The sequence below is a fragment of the Crotalus tigris genome, unplaced genomic scaffold (genome assembly GCF_016545835.1).
Source record: "Crotalus tigris isolate CLP2741 ecotype Arizona unplaced genomic scaffold, ASM1654583v1 scf7180000019147.1630427, whole genome shotgun sequence".
NCBI classification, from domain to species: Eukaryota; Metazoa; Chordata; class Lepidosauria; order Squamata; family Viperidae; genus Crotalus; species Crotalus tigris.
In genome coordinates, this window is record NW_024097401.1 from 236,947 (window position 1) to 261,297 (window position 24,351).

The 24,351-nt window shown below is 44.7% G+C and overlaps 1 protein-coding gene across 1 annotated transcript in view; it reads left to right on the forward strand.

Moving 5' to 3' along the window:
- The window catches only part of ARID5B (AT-rich interaction domain 5B), a 165,511-nt gene that overhangs the window by 78,688 nt on the left and 62,472 nt on the right, over positions 1-24,351 (forward strand). The gene's annotated exons all lie outside the window — the stretch shown is intronic.

The following is a 24,351-nucleotide window of genomic DNA, read 5'->3' on the forward strand; positions in this document are numbered from 1 at the left end:
AGGGTTGGCAACTGATTCATATTTATGACGGTCACAGTGTCCCAGGGTCATGTGAAGTGACCAAAACCTGCTGCAACCACCCAGAAGACGGGGGGAAATAAAAACCAAACACTCCCCTCACCCCACCCCCACTGCCAATCCTCAACAGAAATGCTCACAACAATGAAAACCTCGGACAGGAGGAAGAGCGCCGCCGGGCGGGCAGGCAGGTGTCTTCCTCGGCTGTGGCATGGGGGGGCAATTTTTTCAGTGCCACTGTAACCTCGAACAGTCACTAAGCGAACTGTTGTAAGTCGAGGACTACCTGTACTTCATCACTTTTTTCCTTTTCTTTTTTTTTGGGTCATCAAGTTTTTGTTACACCTTGCTAGGCGACTGGTGGTACTCGGATAATTGCCATATCCTAAAAGTAGTACAATGGGTGAAAAGGTTGAAAAGCCCTGATGTAGATGACCCTCAAGGGCACTTTTGGAGGCCTATTTTGTGGTGTATTTTGTTCTTAGGCACAACTGCGCTGGGCCTCATTCTTCCAGGTTTGCTTATATACTTTGGGGTTTGCTGCATCTCTTTTACTCTTCAATTGCATGCCAGCAGAGAGGTGCTGAGGTCTTTTCTAGCTCAAGATGGCTCCGGCTTATCATGAGAACATCAACCGTTGGTTTTAGAGCTCTTGAGCCGTATGCTGTGGCCGATAAGCTCTAAACTGCTTGCTCTGAAGGAGACTCACGAGCTCCAGTGCCTGAAGCGTTGATGGACATTGTAAAACGAACGGCTCAATTGGGGAGCTCAGTTCTAGCAGAGACCACATTGTTCCTACGGGATCAGTGTTAGCTTCATCAGCTTCTACAGTTTGCAGTCCCCCGATGTACATTGTGGAGTTCAGATGGGCTGCACAAAGAGATGTTCGCAGAGCACACTTGTGAATATAAAGCACCTCCCTACACAACATTAGAGTAGTGACATCCTTTGCAACAGACATGTCAAACTCGTGACGTCGCGCAACATATCGGGACAGTGTTGCCATTGCTGGCAATGGGGTGGATACGGCTTCTGGATGACATGTCCGGCCCACGGGCCAGCAGTTTGACACCCCTGCTTTACAAGACTTGTTTGGAAGGCTATCCCCAGCAGTCTCCAGGTGTGTTCAGAAACTGGAGGTCAGCAGGCACTGTGCACCATGAACAAGGCACAGAAACAGCCCTTGAAGCACCTAGATGAGCTTTGCTAAGGATGCAGCTTTGCATTTCCAAGAGAGTAAATACCTCCTTTGTGAAGGTCCTCTTTGGCACACTTTGCACAACCAAGCCCTTAAAGCAGGGGTGTCAAATTCAATTTCATTGAGGTCCGCATCAGCATTGCGGTTGCCCTTGGGGGGCAGGGTGAGTGTGGCCAGGGTGGGTGCGGCCCACTGGGTGGGTGTGGATGAAGTGGGCGTGGACTACTGGGTGGGCATGGCCAGCTCTACATCGTTCGCGTCAAGGGGGCCTGTGGGGGCCTGGGCAGGAGTGGGACAGATCTGAGGGTCTCTGGCCGAAGGGGGTGGGACCGGGGCCAAGGCATGGTCCATTTCTTCATTCCTCACAAAGGGTGACACTTCCCCAGCATGCACCCAGGGGGCGGGGCCAACGTGGCAGGGGCTGGTTCCTCGCTGTTTCCGGATGGCCTTGTGGAGCTAAGACTGAATGCGTTTCAGCATAGATGGCCACCACAAAATTGTACATTGGCTCCTGGCCGGCCAGCCTGGGCCAGGGCCACGGCAGCGGGGGCTGTTCCCTCACTGTTTCCAGGATGGCTTCACGGGCCACATGAAACCACTTCGCGGGCCGCATCCGGCCCCCGGGCCTTGTGTTTGACATGTCTGCCTTAAAGTTATGTCCTTGTAAACACTTTTTGGAGGTTGACAGAAATGGTGGAGAGTCTTCCATCCCTTGTCTTTCCGAGTTTTGTCTCTGGATCCTGCACAGGTTTAATTATTGGAATAGGCTGTTTTTTTCTGAGTTTTTTTTTACCTGCGCTGCGTAAATCAGTATTTATTTACCATATCACTTTACAAATTAAATGACGTTCATAAATCTCTATAATGGGAAACCATTTGTATATGTTGGTGAAGACAAGGAGGAAATATATTTCTTATTCTGCTACCTGCTGCCCTGCTACTTATTTGACAAGAAATATGGTGTTTACATGGCTGGGGATAAGTGATGGTTTTAAAAAGAGAATGTTTTAGAAGACGGTGAGAAAATAAAGATGAACATGATCAGAAATCCCATACCACGATCCCTTCAGATTCAGAAGGAAAACTGTTCAGTCAGTTATGGGAGCTATAGATCTCGATTACCTTCATGCAAGGAAGTGTATCTTGGCTTTGGAGAAAGGAAGAGTTCAGGGTTGAACTGGGGGGGGGTCCTTGGTGCTCTCTGAGCTTGGTAGTTTTCTTGCAAGCATTTTATGATCCAACTAGGGAACCTCATCCGTAAATGTGGAGTTTGCTGTCTGTTTATCTTGACTTAGATCAGTGGTTCTCAACCTTTCTAATGCCGCGACCCCATAATACAGTTCCCCATGTTGTGGTGACCCCCAACCACTTATACATCACCAGGTGCCAGGGGTGTGGCCAAAGAAAAGGGGGAAAAAATGGTGGACAGCCTTGTTTGGCGACCCCCGTGAAATGGTCGTTCGACCCCAAATGGGGTCCCGACCCACAGGTTGAGAACCACTGCCTTAGATGATGCCCAGAGTCCAAAAGTTGTAAGCCCAGCACAAGACCTGTGATTTAATTTAAAGATAAATTAATTTTAATTAAAGTGAAATATCATTTTGATAAGGGCTCCCGTGCGTGTAGTAACTTCCCCATACAAGATATTAACAATTCCAGTTTGGTAATTACTTTTGGGTAGATTTCAGTTGAGATGGAGGTTATTTGAGGGACCAGATTCCTGCAGAATCCACAAAGACAAGACAAAACACCCTATTCAGTGGTGGGATTCAGCTGGTTCGCACCACTTCGGCAGAACCGGTAGCTACTTTTTTGTTGCCCGGGCCCAGAACGGACTTCCAGAAGCGGCATCCACACGGAGAACTGGTTGCTCACCTATTTGAATCCCACCGCTAGCCTTCTTCCTTCATATTCAGGAACCCAGAACAAAACTATGATCAAGGAGCTCTAGTTCCAGGGACAAATTGCATAATGGAAGGATGGCCAGAAAGTGCCTCTACTTGGCTTCTATTTTCTCCCCTGCTTAATGCTGGCTTCCTGAGCCAGAGTATCTCTCCCAAATAATTGCCAAGCCATACTTGGAATCTCCAGAAAGACCCATGGGGACCCGTCAGTTTTGAAGATGTTTCTCCTCGTGTCATTTGTAATTTGAAAAAGGGATGTCAAGGCTCAGATGCCAAGTTTTCATCCTCCTTAAATCACCTACAAGGGTTGGCTGTATTTTGGCGTGGGGCAGCTGGTATCAAATACACAATTTAGCGATAGTTGGCTGACCCGTTTATTGTCCGATTGTGTAAACTCTGAGTTTGCTCACTTACTTGGGTATTTTGTAAATAGCAATGTCTCTTTTCTTTTTTGAGGTTACAGTACAAAGACACATGTAGGCATCGTATTCAATTCCCACTTCCAGAGCTGTGACAGAAAGTCAGAAATATTTATGCAGCATTGAAATATATATGCAACCAGCTAGCATACATTATTCAATATTAATAGGATCATATTCATTCCTTCTACATCTGATCATCCACATGTATAATGGTTCCACAAAGCAGACCCCTATTCTGTCTTGAAGTGATGGTCACCAACTATTACTGAGTTAACTGCTTTATACAAAAATGATACCAAGGTGGGTCTCTGGGTATTCAGTGTTTTTGGTAAGTTTTCATCTTGGGTTTTGCAAGTGCAGAGTTGTATCCAGAGAACTATTTCAGCCGTGCCTTCTTTCCGTGCTGTGTCAGGGGCTTTGCTGTCTCTGTCAAAGGAATAAAAAGGCAATATATCCAACCTCAGGATTAGAGTGGGTGGATCCATGCACGCTTTGAAAAAACTCAGAGGAAGGGGCTTCGGATGACGGACGGGCACAGACACAGCATTTCTCTGCTTCTCATTAAAGCAGCTTGACATTTTTCACATTTCTGGTGAGTTTGGAAAGAAGTTGCAGTGGCATTAAGGAGCCAATTTATAAAGTTCAGTGTGACTTTTTTTTTTGGTAAAGTTTTTATTAGTTTTTTTCATACAATCCAATAGTATTTATTCAACAAACGTGCTGTCTGAGGTTTATCATTCACTAATACAAATTTAATTTCTAATCCTTCATTCTTTTCTCCAGCCATGGATAAATTAAGTCCCAAGTTTGAAACTATTCTGTTTCTACTTTTTCTTTCAACCTCATAGGAAGTCTGTCCATTTCCGTACATTCTAGGTTTTTTTTTTAATTATTTCTTCCTCTGGTGGTAATTCTTCATTTTTCCAATATTGTGCGAATATGATTCTTGCCGCTGTTATCAGATGTACAATGAAATATATACTTTGTTTGTCAATCTTTTCTTAGTAAAAAAAGTTCAGGTTTAAAATTTACATGCTTTCCCAACATCTTTTCTAGCCAAGTATGTATTTTGTCCAATACTTCTTTGCTTTAACACATGTCCACCATACATGATAATAAGTACCTGATTTATGTTTAAATTTCCAACATCTATCTGACATATTTTTAAACACTTTTGCTAACCTTGCTGGTGGCAGGTGCCATCTATAAAACATTTCATGTAGGTTTTCTTTATAAGAAGTTGACATCGTCAATTTATAATTTCTTTCCCACGAGTTTTCCCATTTTTCTAAATCTATGTCATATCCAAAATTCTCGGCCCGTGTTATCATTGTTTCTTTAACTTGTTCATTTTCCATTTTCAAATTCAATAAAAAGTTATAGATTTTTTTTTAATTTGTTTCTCATCAGAGGTTAATAATGTCTGATCAAAAAAGGTCTGCTCTTTATAAAATCCATACAGTTTAACATCTTTATTATATTTAACTTGCATTTGTAAGTATGCCCACCAGGATAGATCCATATCCTGATTCAGTGTGACTTTTAAAGCTAAGGAAATTTTCTTCTAGATTCAACTGGAAGTCTAGAATGAAGTGTGTGTTTGCACTTGTGGCTGTATTTAAGGGCGATGCAAAGGATACATTCATTTGTGAAATCAGCACAGCCCTGGTATCTAGTTAGGGTGGCATCAAGGATTTGCTCTGAACCCAAAGGCCACTTTGTGGGCAGAAATCACCCTTCACCTACACAATAATAATAATAATAAAGTTGGAGGGGACCTTGGAGGTCATCTAGTCCAATCCCCTGGTCAGGCAGGAAACCCTATACCATTTCAGACAAATGGATGTCGAGTCTTTTCTTTAAAACTTCCAGTGTTGGAGCATTCACCACTTCTGGAGGCAGGTTGTTCCACTGGTTAATTGTTCTGTCAGGAAGTTTCTCCTTAGTTCTAAGCTGCTCCTCTCCTTGATTAGTTTCCATCCATTGTTTCTTGTCCTGCCTTCAGGCGCTTTGGAGAATAGCTTGACTCCTTCTTCTTTGGGGCAGCCCCTGAGATACTGGAAGACTGCTATCATGTCCCCCCTCTTCCTTCTCTTCATTAAACTAGACATACCCAATTCCAGCAACTGTTCCTTATATGTTTTAGCCTCCAGTCCCCTAATCATCTTTGTTGCTCTTCTCTGTGCTCTTTCTAGAGTCTCAACATCTTTTTTTACATCGTGGTGACCAAAACTGGATGTAGTATTCCAAGGGTGGTCTTACCAAGGCATTGTAAAGTGGTATTAACACTTCATGTGATCTATTTCACTTCTCCTGTCCTAGACTGCAGGGGCTGAAGAGTACATGAGAGGTAGATGGCAGGTCGCCCGCTCCTCTATAATTCCATCTACTGTGATATAGCCAGCATGTATTGTGTTATTTTACATTAATTCCATATAGATGATGGTCACAGGTACAAAACCACGGCAGCTAAATATAAACCTGAGCATTGTCGTACAACAGAGAAGTCATGTGCTTTAAGGGTCCTGTTGCTTTTCAGTCTGATGGGCAAAGAAAAGAGCAATTTGCAAGGGTGCAAGTGAAGTTTCTGCCATATATTTTTTTAAAAAAGAGCTTCTGTTGCTGCTCTTTTTCAGAGTAATAATACGGTAATAATAAGAAGAAGAAACTTCCTGACCATTAGAACAATTAACCAGTGGAACAACCTGCCTCCAGAAGTGGTGAATGCTCCAACACTGGGATGTTTTTAAGAAGAGACTGGACAGCCATTTGTCCGAAATGGTACAGGGTTTCCTGCCTGAGCAGGGGGTTGGACTAGATGACCTCCAAGGTCCCTTCCAACTTCATTATTATTATTAACAACAACAACAATAACATACATCATTAAACCTCTATGTCATCTCTAGGACTTTGGGCAGTCAGACAATATTCAGTAGACTCCTTTAGAGAAGCAAAAGCATATCAAGCAGAGATGCACACAGGGAAATTGATTTGACAGGAAGGAAAGGCAAGACCAGTCAAGATTCAGATTTTTTAAAAAATTAAATCTAATATTATTAAACTATATTACAATATTTCTATTCAAAGCATCCTGCTCTGCGATGCAAAAAATGTGCCAGCCTTAAAATATTACTAGGTAAAATGTCAATTTGGGCCTCTTAATTCCTGAAGACTGTATTTAATTATTAACATATGGCACCACTTTATCTACTGCAGACTTTGAATAACAGATATTGCTCAGTATTAATGTGGGAGGCAAACTGTTGTGACCAAGAGTAAAAACCTTTCCAGGACATATCAACTTCATGTATTTATTAGAAAGTTTCAGTTAACTTAAATGATTTTTCCACGAAGCTTTTGCTTTTGTTTTCCTTTTCCCTTTTTAATTAGACATTTTAACAAGAGCAGCTTTTGCTCTTCTAAACTGGGCAAGAGTTGTTGTTGTTGTTGTTGTTAGTTGTGAAGTCGTGTCCGACCCATCGCGACCCCATGGACAACATTCCTCCAGGCCTTCCTGTCCTCTACCATCTTCTGGAGTCCATTTAAGCTCATGCCTCCTGCTTCAGTGACTCCATCCAGCCACCTCATTCTCTGTCGTCCCCTCCTTCTCTTGCCCTCCATCTTTCCGAATAGAATAGAATAGAATAGAATAGAATAGAATAGAATAGAATAGAATAGAATAGAATAGAATAGAATAGAAATTTGTTGTTGTTAGTTGCTAAGTTGTGTCCGACCCATCGCGACCCCATGGACAACGTTCCTCCAGGCCTTCCTGTCCTCTACCATCTTCTGGAGTCCATTTAAGCTCACACCTCCTGCTTCAGTGACTCCATCCAGCCACCTCATTCTCTGTCGTCCCCTTCTTCTCTTGCCCTCCATCTTTCCCAGCATTAGGCTCTTCTCCAGGGAGTCCTTCCTTTTCATTAGGTGGCCAAAGTATTTGAGCTTCAACTTCAGGATCTAGCCTTCTAAAGAGCAGTCTGGTTGCTTTCTTTTAAAAAGCAACACCTTTAAGCCACGCACCTTAATCCTCCACAACATTATTATCATTAATCCAATGTAATTATCAATCTTACCTGGGCAATATTGATATTGCAATGGGTGAAAAAGCAACTTCTCTCTTTGTGGCTCTCCTTATCTCAGTCAACGAGATAAGCGTTGGGGACATGCAAATAAGTCACAATTGGGAGGAGCAGGTTTGTGCTGTTGGAAGCACAGCTCAGTGGTTGCCGCCACACACCTTGTCTTCACATACTTTCTCCCCAGTCGTGCGCCACATGCAAGGGCCTTGTCACCATCACTCAGGTGCTGTCCTCCTTTTCTTCAACCAAAAGCTTCTGCTGTATTTCCGAGGAGGACCAGGCTACTCACACAGAATCTGGCTTAAATTTACAATGACATGTTTTCCAGTGTGTGTTTCTAGGACTGACTGATCCACTTCCATAGATCTTTGTGGCCTGGTTTGCTCATTATGCAGATGATTTGCTCATGCTAATTATGAGTCATTTCCTTCAAGTACACCTTCAGCCAGCATGTAAAATAAAGCCTCTGTTGAGCTGAGCAGGATTCCTGGTGAGCACACACAAACACACACACACACACACACTTTCATGTGGTTATCTTGGGAAATGTACCAAACGGGTTTATTGCTGCCTCTTCGGATTTTAACCTGCCTGATGTTTCCAAGGATCTTCTGCCAAGTGCTTCTGCCATGGAGCTGACCCAGCATGGCCTTTTGAGGTTGGCCAAGGCACCCTTGGCCTTGGCCAGAGGTGGGCCACCTTGGCTCTTTTGTGATTCGTGGACTTCAACTCCCAGAATTCCTGAGCCAGCATGGCTCAGCTTGGAAACCTCTCCCTTTCCCCTCAGCATGGCTGGCTCAGGAATTCTGGGAGTTGAAGTCCAGGAGTCATAAAGCGGCCTAGGGCAGGGGTAGGCAACCTTGGCTCTTTTATGATTTGTGGACTTCAACTCCAGAATTCCTGAGCCAGCATGGCTCAGCTTGGAAACCTCTCCCTCTCCCCTCAGCATGGCTGGCTCAGGAATTCTGGGAGTTGAAGTCCACGAGTCATAAAAGAGCCAAGGTTGCCTACCCCCTGGAATAGTCCCACAAGAATACCTGTGCTCTTCCTACAGTGATGAATGAAATGAGGAAAGAAATATGAACTTTCTCCTTAAAGGTGTTTTGTAAAATTGCACATCCACCATATGTTCCATAGTGCTTAACAAAAACCATCTCCTTCTATCTGGACAGATCCATAAGTACCTAGCATGGAAGTCTAGAGCAGTGGTTCTTAACCTGGGTGATATCACCCCCCAGGGGGCGATTTCGTTTTTCAGGGGGGCAAAGGAACGAAAAGGGGGTGATATGGGGGCAATGGAATGAGTAGTTTTGGGGGACACTTTTGAGACTTTTTCGTACAGACTTTTGTACGACAGTATATCTGTCGTACAAAAACATCAGATCGCTCGCTATTAGTGGATTGAATTGTGTTTTCAAATGTTCCTCCCGCTAGCTTCAGTACAGAACGCCGTACATATATGAATACACATCACTTATCTTCATGTGTGTTGCGCAGCAGCCTCTACCCATACAGTGGCGCGCCATTGGCCAGAATATGGGAGATATTATTTGCATCGATATGTCCTGATGACAATTTTAAAGAAAACAAAAAAGTGTTTGCATAAATTGCAGAATTATTTCCCATGTTGTGATTGAGAGGTTATGTTGGGGGAGGGGGGCGATGACAACTTCCTCATTGGCTCAAGGGAGCGATTCGTTCAAAAAGGTTAAGAACCACTGTCTAGAGTCACCACTGCCGCATGGATTAACTTTCAGCCTACCTACCTTTCTGCCCAAATCTTTACCGCGCAACGGGTCCACAGGTTACAGCTGTAAGGCAGAAACACACACATAAACACACACCTAGGACTGCAATGCGGCTCCCCCAAAATGTCCACAAAGGCCCCAGAGCCTCTGAAGAAGTTGCAAGTATCCAAAGCTCACTAAAACCAGTGCAGTTTAATCTTTATTCCTGGTCTTTACACTATGGTTTCAATGTGGATGGATTCTGAGCCAATTTAGATATACTGTACAGTGGTTCACTGCAGTGTCTTTCCAGTCTGAAAAAGACAGATTTCAGAAACCCTGGTTAGAGTGCCCTAACTAAATATATCAATTCCTACTTCTTCTTTTTTTTTAGAAAAATAAATAAAGCAAATGGCACTGAGCATTGTTGTTAGTGAACAGTAACCATTATGATATTTCCATGTAGGTACTTACATGTGTGAAATAAAAGTGCTTTCCCATCATTTAGCCTAAATCTGAAATGTTTGAAAATGAGAAATCTGGAAATGTTTTGAATTCCTGATCAAACCTTTCTTATTTTTCTTTAAAAAAAAATAAGAATGGAGAAATAAGCTATTAATGGTCTCCAGATGTTGCTTGCAAGGACTGATTTTCAGTTGTAAAATAATACCTACTTAAAACAAAACCAACATCAATGTAACATTCAGTTCTAGCATCCCCCTAGAATAATGTTTGAAAAAAAAACAACCCCAGTTTGAACAGAGGGACTTATACAGTTTGCAGAAGGTCTTGTGTTAAATTATTTCTTCCTGCTAAATATTGAGTTTCAATTGCTTGCCCCTTTTCACAATCTCAAAATAAAAATTAGCACGTTTTGTCTTTCCTTGCCTGGGTAAAATAGTTGCGTTCACCAAACATAAAATCCCAAATAATAATAGGGTCAAAGTCTGCTTCCCTCCTGCAGGGCTGCTCTAATTTAATCCATGTTCATCTTGTCCTAAACTGACACCATGCAGGCTGATGGTTGGACAGATTCCTCCAACAAGGTTTCTAGTGCAAATAAAAACGTGCAATGACTTCTTTTTGCCTTTATATGTTGCTGTTTTCGTCTGACGAAGAACCTCTTGAGAATTATGCAACATATTCCTCCCAACCATACTAGGTATACCGTTTGCTGTTGTCCCGGGATATTCACATATAGCTGAGGTTTCAGTGGCCATTTGAATAAGCTGAGCGATGAGGCCAGGAGATGGAAGAGGTGGGCTACATCTAACACGTGACCCAGTCCAGGTTGTCCTTTGTGTCTGGCCAGGACCACTGGCAGAAAATGGCAGCTGCTGCTGCTCTGGCTGAGGCCCCCTGAGAACTGGGCTGGCGATACACAAAGACTCTGTGGTCCCAGCTCCATCATCCAATGCCCTTTGGAGCTGCAGGCCGGCAGTTTTGGCCCAGGAGTCCAACCCTGTTTTCCAGGATGCTCACAAATATCTGCTCGAACGCTTTTGCTAGTGTGGCACTTTTGTAAAGGTGATGATGATGATGATGATGATGATGATGATGATGATGATGTAAGGAATCTTGGAGGTCATCTAGTCCAACCCCCTGCTCAGGCAGGAAACCCTATACCGTTTCAGACAAATGGCCGTCCAGTCTCTTCTTAAAAACTTCCAGTGTCGGAGCATTCACCGCTTCTGGAGGCAGGTTGTTCCACTGGTTAATTGTTCTAACTGTCAGGAAGTTTCTCCTTAGTTCTAGGTTGCTTCTCTCCTTGATTATTTTCCATCTGTTGCTTCTTGTCCTGCCTTCAGGCGCTTTGGAGAATAGCTTGACTCCCTCTTCTTTGGGGTAGCCCCTGAGATATTGGAACGCTGCTGTCATGTCCCCCCTCATCCTTCTCTTCGTTAAACTAGACATACCCAGTTCCAGCAACCGTTCCTTATATGTTTTAGCCTCCAGTCCCCTAATCATCTTCGTTGCTCTTCTCTGCACTCTTTCTAGAGTCTCAGCATCTTTTTTACATCGTGGTGACCAAAACTGGATGCAGGATTCCAAGTGTGGCCTTACCAAGGCCTTGTAAAGTGGTATTAACACTTCACGTGATCTTGATTCTATCCCTCTGTTAATGCAGCCCAGCACTGTGTTGGCTTTTTTGGGCAGCTGCAGCACACTGCAGAAAGAGTTTCCTCCCTACAAGCCATTCGGTAGGGGAGGAAACCGAAGGTGATCATGCACCAGAAAGCAACGCTTGGCTTCTTCTCTCGTGTTGAGGTTGCCCTTCAAATGTAGATGAAGCCACCTGTAGGCCCTGAAGCTTCATCATTTCATCACCCTCAAAGGTTCTATTCAGAAAAAAACATGGATAGAACCTTTGAGGGTGATGAAATGATGATGGGTTTTTTTCGTTTTTTTTTTTCTTTTTTCGTTTTTTTTTTAACTTTCTTATTAACTTTATCATTAATAACCCTGTACTCTGCCCTGGGAAGCGAGGGGGGGAGGGTTGAGGGTGGGTGGGTGGGTGAGTGGGTGGGTAATGATAATATAGTCATGGTAAACGCTTGGGCATTTCCCCTATGCTGCGTTCATGTGTGTGAGAGGGAGGAGAGGGGAGGAAGGAGTAGGGAGGAAGTAGGATGCTTAGAGGAGAAGGGGAGGGGAAGAGAGGAGGAGGGGAGGAGAGAAAGAGGAGGGAAGTAGGGAAGGTTTAGAGAGGGTGGACGCAGCCTGGGGGGAATGGGCAGGCGGTACCAACGGTTAGGAATTTATTTTAATTGAATTATTTTGTATGAATAAATGGAAAATCAAAACTTTTTAATAATAATAATAAAAAAAGGTTCTATCCAGGAAGATTTGGGGTGGGGGGACAAAAAGTTGCTGGCCAGGCTTTGCTTTTGGCCAGGAGTCTTCCCGTTTGCTCTGAGACTGCGCAGGGCCAGGCACCCCCTGCAAGGGCACCTACAGTTGGAGCAATGTGGAGCCCATGAGCCACGTCCATGCAAGGGCACCTATGTGGAGCCCATGAGCCACCCCCTGCAAGGGTACCCACAGCTGGAGCAATGTGGAGCCCATGAGTCACGTCCATGCAAGGGCACCTATGTGGAGCCCATGAGCCACCCCCTGCAAGGGCACCTACAGCTGGAGCAATGTGGAGCCCATGAGCCACGTCCATGCAAGGGCACCTATGTGGAGCCCATGAGCCACCCCCTGCAAGGGCACCTACAGCTGGAGCAATGTGGAGCCCATGAGCCACGCCCATGAGCCATTGGATCGAGGGGCCCTTGGAGTACTAGCTTCTTCTTCCCAGAGGACTGGGAAGAGGAAGCTAGTACTCCAAGGGCCCCTCGATCCAATGCAGGACGTTCACTCTTGCTTGTATGTGATCATAGTTAAGGAAATAATGGCTGAGGAGGGAGATGGATGGAAAGAGTGAGAAGGAAAGGTGATTCATTCAGCCGAGGTGGCGCAGCAGTTAGAGTGCAGTACTGCAGGCCACTTTAGCTGACTGTGTTCAGCAGGTCAGCGGTTCAAATCTCACCGGCTCAAGGTTGACTCAGCCTTCCATCCGTCCGGGGTAGGTAAAATGAGGACCCAGATTGTTGGGGGCAATGTAAATATATATATATATATATATATATATATATATATATATATATATATATATATATACACATTGCTTACTGGTGTACACCGCTTAGAGAGTGCTTGCACTTAAAGCGGTATATAAGTCTCATAAATAAATAAATAAATAAATTCTGTACGAGAATTTCCCACCGACTGGTTGTGACAAATATTAAATATTCGTCTTGACCGTGTTAATGCTCCACTACTGTAAAACCTGCTTCCTTGCCCCACTGCATGGAATCAACATTGATCAGAACTGACAAGGCTTAACTCTGTCTCTTGTGATAAGGTCCTTTTGTGGCCTGAGTTCAGCATACAGTTAGAAGTGCAGCTTTTTCCCTCCCTACCCCCGAAATACACCACACAGGAAAAATGTGGCTGTCCGGCTCTCCCAGGCCCGTTTTTTCACCCCGCAAAAATGCTGGCTGTGGTTTCCTAGCTTCCGGCGGACTGGCCCAGGGACAGTTGGGGAGAGGGAACGGAACAGAACCTCAGTTTACCCAGAGTTATCATACCAGACAATACGTAAGAACAACATATAATTAAAACACTCTTTGAAAAACCATCCTGCTGCTTCAGTGGCACGATGGAATGAAGCTGCTTTAGGTCAGGAGGGTGGCTCCCCCTGGATCTCAGAGAGGGGAGGCCTCCGTGAGAGAGATGAACGGTTAAGATGTTTTATAGTTATATATAAATAAAAAGAGATTAGATAGATGATAGATGGATGGATGGATGGATGGATGGATGGATGGATGGATGGATGGATGGACGGACGGACAGAAAGTGGGTGGATGGAGAGAGAGATGGATGGATGGACGGACGGACGGATGGAAGGTGGGTGGATGGATAGACAGAGAGAGAGAGAGAGAGAGATAAGTAGGTAGGTAGGTAGAGGTAGGTAGGTAGGTAGGTAGGTAGGTAGGTAGGTAGGTAGGTAGGTAGATAGATAGATAGATAGATAGATAGATAGATAGATAGATAGATAGATAGATAGACGGATGGACGGACGGACGGATGGAAGGTGCGTGGATGGATAGACAGAGAGATAAGTAGGTAGGTAGGTAGAGATAGGTAGGTAGATAGATGATAGATAGATAGATAGATAGATAGATAGATAGATAGATAGATAGATAGATAGATAGATAGATAGACAGACGGATGGACGGATAGACAGAAGGTGGGTGGATGGAGATGGATGGATGGATAGATGGACGGATGGAAGGTGGGTGGATGGATAGACAGATAGAGAGAGGTAGGTAGGTAGGTAGATAGATAGATAGATAGATAGATAGATAGATAGATAGATAGATAGATAGATAGATAGATAGATAGATAGACGGATGGACGGAAGGTGGGTGGATGGAAATGGATGGATGGGTGGATGGATGGATGGATGGATGGATAGATGGACGGATGGAAAGTGGGTGGATGGATAGACAGATATAGAGAGGTAGGTAGGTAGGTAGGTAGGTAGGTAGGTAGGTAGGTAGGTAGGTAGGTAGGTAGGTAGGTAGATAGATGGATGGATGGATAGACGAATAGACGGATGGATGGAAGGTGGGTGGATGGATAGACAGAGAGAGATAAGTAAGTAGGTAGGTAGGTAGATAGATAGATAGATAGATAGATAGATAGATAGATAGATAGATAGATAGATAGATAGATAGATAGATAGACGGATGGATGGAAGGTGGGTGGATGGATAGACAGAGAGAGAGAGATAGGTAGATAGAGATAGATATGTAGATAGATGGGTGTATGGATAGACAGAGTTAGAGAGAGATGGATGGATGGATGGATGGATGGATGGATGGATGGAACTACCTGTATTTTACTCTTGAAGCTTAATGGTTCTCTTGGATAGATGGGTAGGTAGGTAGGTAGATAGGTAGGTGGGTGGGTGGATGGACGGACAGATGGAACTACCTGTACTTTACTCTTGGAGCTTAGTGGTTCTCTTGGAAAAACGCAAGAAACCTGGTTCAGGAAGGTTTTCTGGTTGGACAGATGGACAGACAGTGCAAGAGCTCTTCTGCAGGGCTGGCTGGTCATCAATCAGAAGTAGACTAAGCAGGGGGCGACCTTCAAGGTCTATTCCACGATGGTTTGATTCTGTGAATCCATTTCAACCAGAGCTCTCTCTAGTTGAAAAACCCGCATTAGCAAACTATATTTAGGGCCTTCCAATGTTGCATTTTCAGTAACTGGGGCTCTAGTGAACCCAATCCCACCCAGAGAATGAGAAAGTGAGAGAGGAGTTATTTTAAGCCATTTAAGCTATTAAGTAATTTATGTTCTCTTTAGACAACATCTCGTTCGCACATTATTATCCCCACATTCTGTCCTCTGCTTGGACCACCCTGGATGCCTTTTGTGTGTCCTGCTGGAAGCTTTTTGCCTTGTGCGTTCAGAAGACTTTTCATCAATCACACTATCACATTTACATTGTTGCATTCCCTGAGGTCTGGGAGATGAGCAATTATTATGAACCGAAGAGAACCTTTTTTTAAAAAAAATAAAATAAAATAAAATCTATCATGTTAAGTGCCAGCATTCCTGAAAGTAACACAATGAACAAAGGAATAAGTGATCTATGTCAGAATACGGGACTCATTCTTCAGAATAAACCTGCTTTTAAACAGCAGCGAGAGAGACAACAATGTAATATTTTCCAGCGACTGTTTATCATGAATTACGTCAGCTTTTTAAATGTGTTTATTCTCTTTAATGCCTTCTTGGTGCATAATTTGCAATGTGTGACAGCTGGGGGGGGGCGATGAAATAACAACTCGCAGGCCCCCTGCAGGAATAAAGAACAGGGGACAAGGTTGGGTTTGCTCTCCCCCCCCCCTTGTTAATTATTGCACAACTCCTTCCTTTTTCTTTTTCTTTTTTTTTTTTTTTTCAAGACAAAGTAGCACAAAACATTGCGGAGGTACTTAAGGCTAAATCTACTTTTACATGGCTCTGTTTTGCTCCTGGTTAGTTCTTAGCTAAAGCACTCATTTGCGGTAATTTTGCTTTGGGAGATATTATGTCAGGGCTGGTTTAAGAGGACGATTATGTTTCACGTGACCTGCGGTTAACATGTCAGCACTTGAAGTTTCTCCCACTGAAATCCAGCACAATTTTAGCTCATACTCCTTTTTTTGCAAAGAGACCGTTGCGGGCATACCTGAAATCGCTGGGGGCCAAGAGAATCTTCCAGCCGAAATTCAACCAGAAGAAGGAAAGAAAGGTAAACGTCCTAATCCAGGGGTAGGCAACCTTGGCTCTTTTATGACATGTGGACTTCAACTCCCAGAATTCCTGAGCCAGCATGGCTCAGCTTGGAAACCTCTCCCTTTCCCCTCAGCATGGCTGGCTTAGGAATTCTGGGAGTTGAAGTCCACGAGTCATAAAAGAGCCAGGGTTGCCTACCCCTGGCCTAGGCCGCTTTCTGACTCATGGACTTCAACTCCCAGAATTCCTGAGCCAGCCATGCTGAGGAGAAAGGGAGAGGTTTCCGAGCTGAGCCACGCTGGCTCAGGAATTCTGGGAGTTGAAGTCCACGCGTCATAAAAGGAGCCAAGATTGACTACCCCTGTCCTAAGACTTAATGGGAGCAGGTCTGCAGACTGGCTTCCCTGGGCCTAGGAACTGATTTACTGGATCTAGGAATCCTCTTTGGGCAGTGGGAGCTATTCTGTGCGGTCCTGAGGTGTCCCAGGCGAAATCCCTGGCTGCACAAATTCCCCTTGGCAGTCAACGTCTGAGCTGGCCATCAGCCATTCCGCTCTTCCCCTTGCAATAGTTACAACTGCTAATATTGACTGACCCAGAGGGCTCGGGTTGCTCCCTTCCTCTCTGGCTCCAGTGGCTAATTCTCTGAGGATTTAAAAGGGAAGTGTGACTGATGTTCCTGCCCTCAAACAGAGGATGCAAAGGTTTGTCCACTACTCTTGCACAACTTTCCCCCATTTGGAGAACAATCCCCTACATCAGTGATGGCAAATCTTTTAGAGACCGAGTGCCCCACAACTGTCCCGTCTCCACCCTGCCCTGCCTACTCCACCGCCTCCCCCGCCTACCCACAGGACCACCCACCACCTCCACGGCCCGCAGCAGCAGATCGCCCAGGCGGTCCAGTAGTGCCGTGGTGACCATGCCCTCTGCCCGGACCCCGCAGCATCATCTGCACGTGGTGGGGCGCGAGGGCGGAGTCTTGCCCCTGCTGCCCGACTGCCATGTGCTTGGCTGCACTGCTCCACATTGGCCACACCCAGGGGTGAATCTCCTCTGGGGGGGCTGCTGGTGAGGAGGGGGTTGTGGGGGGGAGGTGGGGCTGGGGCAACGGCACGCGTGCCCACAGAGAGGGCTCCGAGTGCCACCTCCGGCACGCGTGCCATAAGTTCGCCACCACTGCCCTATATAATACAAGCATGCATCCAAATCTTATACCAGTGATGGCGAACCTTTTAGAGACCGAGTGCCCCAAAACTGGCCCCGCCCCTGCTCCACCTCCTACCCCGCCCCTGCTCTGCCCCCACCCCATCCCCCACCCTGCCTGCCCATAAGGCCACTCACCACCTCCACAGCCCGCCGAAGGTTACACAGGCAGCGCAGCAGTGCCATGGAGGCCACCCCCTCTGCCCGTACCCCGAGCATCAACTGTACCGGATGGGGCGTGAGGGCAGAGTCTTGTCTACGCTGCCTGGCTGCCATGTCCTTGGCTGCGCTGCTCCGTGTGGGCCACGCTCGGGGGCGACTCTCCTCCAGGGGGGCTGCTGGGGAGGAGGGGGTCACGGGGGGAGGCAAAGCTGGGGCAATGGCACGTGTGCCCACAGAGAGGGCTCCGAGTGCCGCCTCTGGCACCCGTGCCATAGGTTCGCTACCACTGTCTTATACATTAGTCACTGGAAGCGGGACATTCAGACTCTTTAAAAGTGGATGTACTGCTCTTGTGAACGCTTTTGCCATTTCCAGTGCAAAGGCCTTGGTGAAATCTCTGGATTTTGGCCAGCAAGATAAAAAAAAAGGGTGAAGAGGGTAGGCCAGGGGCGACATAATTTGGGGAACAGGAAAAGCAGCTGGGCTTTTTCTTTGCCTTCTTCTGACCTGGGCATAGAGGCAGATGGACCCTCTGCTCCCAAGCTGGAAAGCAGATCCTCAGCCCTCACCTCCCAGGGCTCCAATACGGAGCAGGAGCAGCGGGCACGGGATCCGGGCGCCCGTCCCCTCCGTTCCAAACGCTCCGCATATTTTCCAGTGCATGCAGTATTTCTTTGAAGAAGAAAGGAAACACGTAGGGTGTGCCAGCAAAATGGAACAAAGAACAAAAACACAGCTAGTGACTCACTATGAACATTGTTTAATTTTTCTCAACAGGCAATTAGTTAATTACTCTTAGCCAAATTAATTTGCATTTGTCTTTTTTTAACCTTCCCTTTGTCAGGGCAACGTAAAGGCACCAAAGCTTTGATTTCTCACTTTCAAGGTAAACCTTATTCCCTTGCAACTGGCAGATGTAGGTGGGACCGCTGCTAAGGGGCGTTTTGATCTGGGCTGACAGAAGGAAGCAAATGGACCTCTCCCTAGGACAAATGGCCCCAAATTTCAGCCTTTTACACTAAGATTCCTAATTTTAACACAAAGAGTGTCTGTCTCTGTGTGTGTTTTATGCGCATGTGCGCGTAGTGCACATACAAATGTTACTTAGATAAAATGCAGCAAGGCAAATGTGACTTATTATGGAATGTGAATAAATATGCATGGATCTTGTAGATTTTTCAAAAGGAGGTACTTTGCCCGAATGCCTCAGAAATGAGTCTGCAAACCACATTTAGAATTGTTCCAGATTTTTAATTAAAGGCATTTCACAAGCCATTGCAAGTGAAAATATTATAGAATGTAGCAACACTTATTCTGGGTTAATGAGCAAATATTCAGTATTTGTAAAGCAGATAAAGGCAGATGAGGGTTTTATAGAAGGATTTTTAATAATGGCTCCTGCTGGTTGTAGATTGGGCCAAAGTTCAGTGTGGGAAAAAGCCTCCATTTGGGCAGCCTTTGAAAAGCTTCCAGCCTTGATTGGGGCTGATATGGGGGCCACCTGAAATATTCCAGTGGAGCCACCTGGACAGCCCAGCCCAGCCCAGCAGAATTGTTTTATGGGGGAATCTCCAGCGGAATCGTCTCCAGGAAGCAGAGAAGCTCCACGGAGCAATATTTCCACTCAATTGTGGGTGTAGAGATGTCGAGTCAAATAACTTGGCCACCTAATGAGAAGGAAGGACTCACTGGAGAAGAGCCTGATGCTGGGAAAGATGGAGGGCAAGAGAAAAAGGAGACGACAGAGAATGAGGTGGCTGGATGGAGTCACGGAAGCAGGAGGCGTGAGCTTAAATGTGCTCCAGAAGATGGCAGAGGACAGGAAGGCCTGGAGGAACGTTGTCCATGGGGTCGCAATGGGTTGAACACGGCTTCGCAACTAACAACAACAAAAAATTCTATTCTATTCTATTCTATTCTATTCTATTCTATTCTATTGGAAAGATTGAGGGCAAGAGAAAAAGGGGACGACAGAGAATGAGGTGGCTGGATGGAGTCACGGAAGCAGTAGGCGTGAGATTAAATGGACTCCAGAAGATGGCAGAGGACAGGAAGGCCTGGAGGAACGTTGTCCATGGGGTCGCAATGGGTTGAACACGGCTTCGCAACTAACAACAACAAAAAATTCTATTCTATTCTATTCTATTCTATTCTATTCTATTCTATTCTATTGGAAAGATTGAGGGCAAGAGAAAAAGGGGACGACAGAGAATGAGGTGGCTGGATGGAGTCACGGAAGCAGTAGGCGTGAGATTAAATGGACTCCAGAAGATGGCAGAGGACAGGAAGGCCTGGAGGAACGTTGTCCATGGGGTCGCAATGGGTTGAACACGGCTTCGCAACTAACAACAACAAAAAAGTCTATTCTATTCTATTCTATTCTATTCTATTCGGAAAGATTGAGGGCAAGAGAAGAAGGGGACGACAGAGAATGAGGTGGCTGGATGGAGTCACTGAAGCAGGAGGCGTGAGCTTAAATGGACTCCAGAAGATGGTAGAGGACAGGAAGGCCTGGAGGAACGTGGTCCATGGGACCGCGATGGGTCGAACACAACTTCGCAACTAACAACAAGATGTCGAGACCTTCATGGTCCGCCTTCCTCCTGCACTGGAAAATTTCCATAGGCAGCCCATACATTGTGTTGTTCTGCTCCCAGCTGCAACTTTGAATGCTTGTTTTCCACAGCTTGGGAAAAATTACTACAAGATTAGAGGAGCTTTATCTTAACCGCTTTGATTCCTTATGCTAATATCAAACATCAGAGGACCTGAACAATTAAAAGGGGGAAGAGGGAGAGCCACGTTGCTTCCTTTTAGTATAAAGCTGCAGGCAGATGGTAAGAAAGGTGTCATTTCAAAAAAAAAAGAAAGAAAAAAGATGCATCAAAATGCGGTCTTGTTTCAAAAGCCTGCAAATCTGTGGGACCAAAGAAACACTTGCGTTAAAACACTTCCAACTTCCTTAATAGCTTTTTATCTGTCTTTTAAAGCCCTGGACGTGGATGTGTAAAGCACACTGGGTTCAAACCTAATTGAACCCTGTAGATCCTTAACATATAGTTATTTGAAATAGCTTTTCACTACAGATGTTACGCCATTTTAGAACTTTAGACTAAATAATGTCAGTTCTTGTTTGCTTTCTTAGTATGTTATTCATTTATTGGGAAATGCAAAATGTAAAACATCTGGACAAGGAGGCTTCACGCTTGCGAAGCCAATTTCTGAAATGTGTACATTTCAGACTTTCTCTTTAATGGCTGTTTAGAAGGAGGGAACCGGCTTGTGGACTGCAGTGTGTAATGTTCTGCAAATGTCCTCCAGCTAGGCTAAAAATGACAGAGCACCAAATTGGAAAAGATTGGGATGGCGTATAAGTTCATTAAGCCGTTTGCTCAACGGTCCAAGTAGATTCCGGAGTCAAAAACTGTGACCTTTGGGGCTCTCTGTAAACACTGCACAGCAATTTTATTCAGTGGATGCCCTCCAGATGTGTGGAGCTTCCATCAGCCCAAAGAGCCAACACATCTGGAAGGGCCAGGGAAAAAAATGGCACACAGGGAGAAGAAGATTTCTGAAGAAATTAGTGGGTGTCTGTGGCAGTCCTCTGATAACATTTGCCTCAAAATAGAAGAATGAAGCTATTTCACCTCCCGTGTGTGAAGTTAGAGCCACAGACAACTAGTCATCAGAAAAGAATTGACATCTGTTGGAAGCGCTGGTGTACTACTGTTTTAATGGCCTCACCGTTTTATTTCCACAATTATATGCCTTTGATGACCATCCCTTTAAGGAACCAACACACTCAGCAGAAATTGGGGCCATTGGGAGATGACGCAATACAGGAAACAGAAGAGAAAAAAATTGATTGCAAACAGTTTTAATTTTCCTTTTTATGTTGCAATAATATTCCCTGAATGGTTATGCTTCCTTTCTTTCAATTACGCCTCTTAAACACACGCGCTAGAAAAGAGGATGTGCCTCAGAACATGGCATGTGCCCCCCCCCTCCCGGTTTAGGGGATGCCTGCAAATTTAATGCACAATTGCAGAGGAACGTTTGAGGCAGAGCTGGGGCCTGATCATATTTGTGCCCACAGTTGGCAAGGAACAGGACGTGTGCCCAGATTATGACAAAGGCTGATAATCTAGGCCCGTGGTGGTGAACCTATGGCACGCGTGCCACAGGTGGCCCACAGAGCCCTCTCTGTGGGCATGCACACCGTCGCCCCAGTCCTAGGCCTTCAGCTGGGTTTTATAAAAGCTTTTCGCTTTAGGCCTCGGCTGCTGTGTGCAAAAAAAAAAAAAGGTTCAATCAATCAATCAATCAATTTCAACTTCTCGCGAGAAAAAAAAAGATCTCGCAAAGTTGGAATTAATTGATTGAACTTTTTAGTCCCGCGCAGTCTGCCTTTACCACCGAAGCCATGCCCACCCAAAGGGCCACGCCCACCCAAAGGGCCACACCCACCCAATTGGTCAGGACCACCCAATGGGCCACACTCACCCAATAGGTCACGCCCACCCAGCACCCGAAGATACATAAGTGGGTTTTGGGTTGCAGTTTGGGCACTCGGTCTCTAAAGGGTTCGTCATCATGATCTAGGCTACTAATTCCATCTGTAAAAGAAAGCATTACCGTATGTTTACATGAGAAAAATTATTACTCATATCAGGCAAAAACCTTGTATGCCTTGATAGAATGGCTACTAAAGACGGGAAAGTGGATGGATAAATGTTAAACAGGGCAAAATAATGCTGAGAATATGTAGATGGGGCAAATTGTGAACAAACCATTTAGAAAACATCAACCCCCCACCACCACCCATCCCCTCCAATTTGTTTAAGTATATTTTGGTTTCTTTCTTTCAATTTCTTACAATGCCGGATCAGTCCAGTCAGCTTCTCAGAAATCATAATGGAGGAGTAAAAGCATCATCTGAATACGGATGCTCTCCTCTCCAGTTGAGAGATGTCTGCCCAGTGTTTGTTTGGGGTTTTTTTATATACAGTTCAGTCCATATAATTATTTCAAACAATGTGCGAGCTGCTGCACAATGTTTGCTTTGGCTATAGCTATGTCCAAAATGGGGGGAGGACTCTTATTTCCATGAAATGTCATCATTTTTAGCCCCCCATTTAGACAACTCAGCCCTTCAGAAAAAGGAGCCCTGCAGTCAGAGGGATACTCAGCAGAGGCAGTGGGGGGATTCTTGGAGAACCCCCCCCCCCAACATTTCAGTTGTTCAGCTGCTGAAATTGCTCAGCAGTTTCCTACCACTATGAAGATAAATACAAAACTCATACCCAACAATTATAACACTGTTAAAAAGAAAATAATTTTGTTTACAGTAGTAGTAGTAGTAGTAGTAGTAGTAGTAGTAGTAGTAGTAGTAATATAACAACAACTGCCTACATACTCAGATGCTACCTTAATACCTCTTAGATCCTGGATTAGGACTTGAACTGTTAAGTTTTTACCAGTCTCAGACTGTGAATTGAATTTAATCATCATCATCATCATAAACCAAAGGGCTGCCTAGATACATGGAAATATCTGAATATCCTGACTTTGCAAAAAACAAACAAAAAAAAACCCACCCTATTCGGAACTGCCTATATCAATGGTTCTCAACCTGTGGGTCTGGACCCCATTTGGGGTCGAACGATCATTTCACGGGGGTCGCCAAACAATATAGTCTGCCATTTTTTCCCCCTTTTCCTTAGCTGTGCTACTCTTTTTTATTCTATTGGCTTTTGAAAGCCAATAGAATAGACTCTCTTGAATAGAGTCTAATTCTATTGGCTTTTCAAAGCCAATAGGAATTGTCCAGGCTGTCTCTGCCCTGCTGAGCCCACCAAAAGTCCCATTCTGCAAACGGTGCTGCACCAGTTGAGTAGTCCTCGACTTACGACCAGTTGAGTAGTCCTCGACTTACGACCGGTTGGGGGTCGCGGCATTAAAAAGGTTGAGAACCACTGGCCTATATATTCAGACACTACCTTAACAGCTCTTAGGTCCTCAACTGTTTTTAATCAGTCCCAGACTGTGAATTGAATTTAATAATGATAACAACCACAACAACAACATCAAACATCTAGATCTGCCTATCCCAGGTCCTTAATAAGAACTCAATGGGTAAACAAAAATGCCAAACCCACTGAACATCTGGCTGGCTGTGTGAGTAGTAGTAGTAGTAGTAGTAGTAGTAGTAGTAGTAGTAGTAGTAATGAGGAGCAGGAGGAAGAAGAAGAAGAGGAGGAGGAGGAGACACTAAAAGACATTAACTCATTAAAGGAGAAGAACTCATAAACTCAAAAATTTTATTTAAAATTACAGAATTCTACCGTTAAACATATCAAAGAATATTTTTGAAGAAGGACTCAGAGGTTATTTTTATGAGTGTCAACAGAGACACCAGCCTCTATGGAGGGATTACATCTAAAAGATGTTATGGAAGAGGAACTACCTGACAAGACCAAGACTGATTTAAAAGTTCATTTGAAAATGATAGGCTACAAGAATGACATGGAAAAACAATGTTTTTTCATTAGCCATATTTTAAAAAAGCCCAGATGATGTCTTAATAATTGAAAGAGATGTACAAACAATAAATCAAGAGAGTGACCTGAATAGTTTTCCTATACTGGATTTACAAAAGAGGCTTGCTAATGTTTTAAAAAAAAATCTCAAGATTTTTTAAATCTCACCCCTTTATTTGGTGGTAATCAAATTCAGAAAGTCACGTAGCGTGCAAACAGCCTCAGAAGATTCTCCATTGGTGCTTTCAGTTTA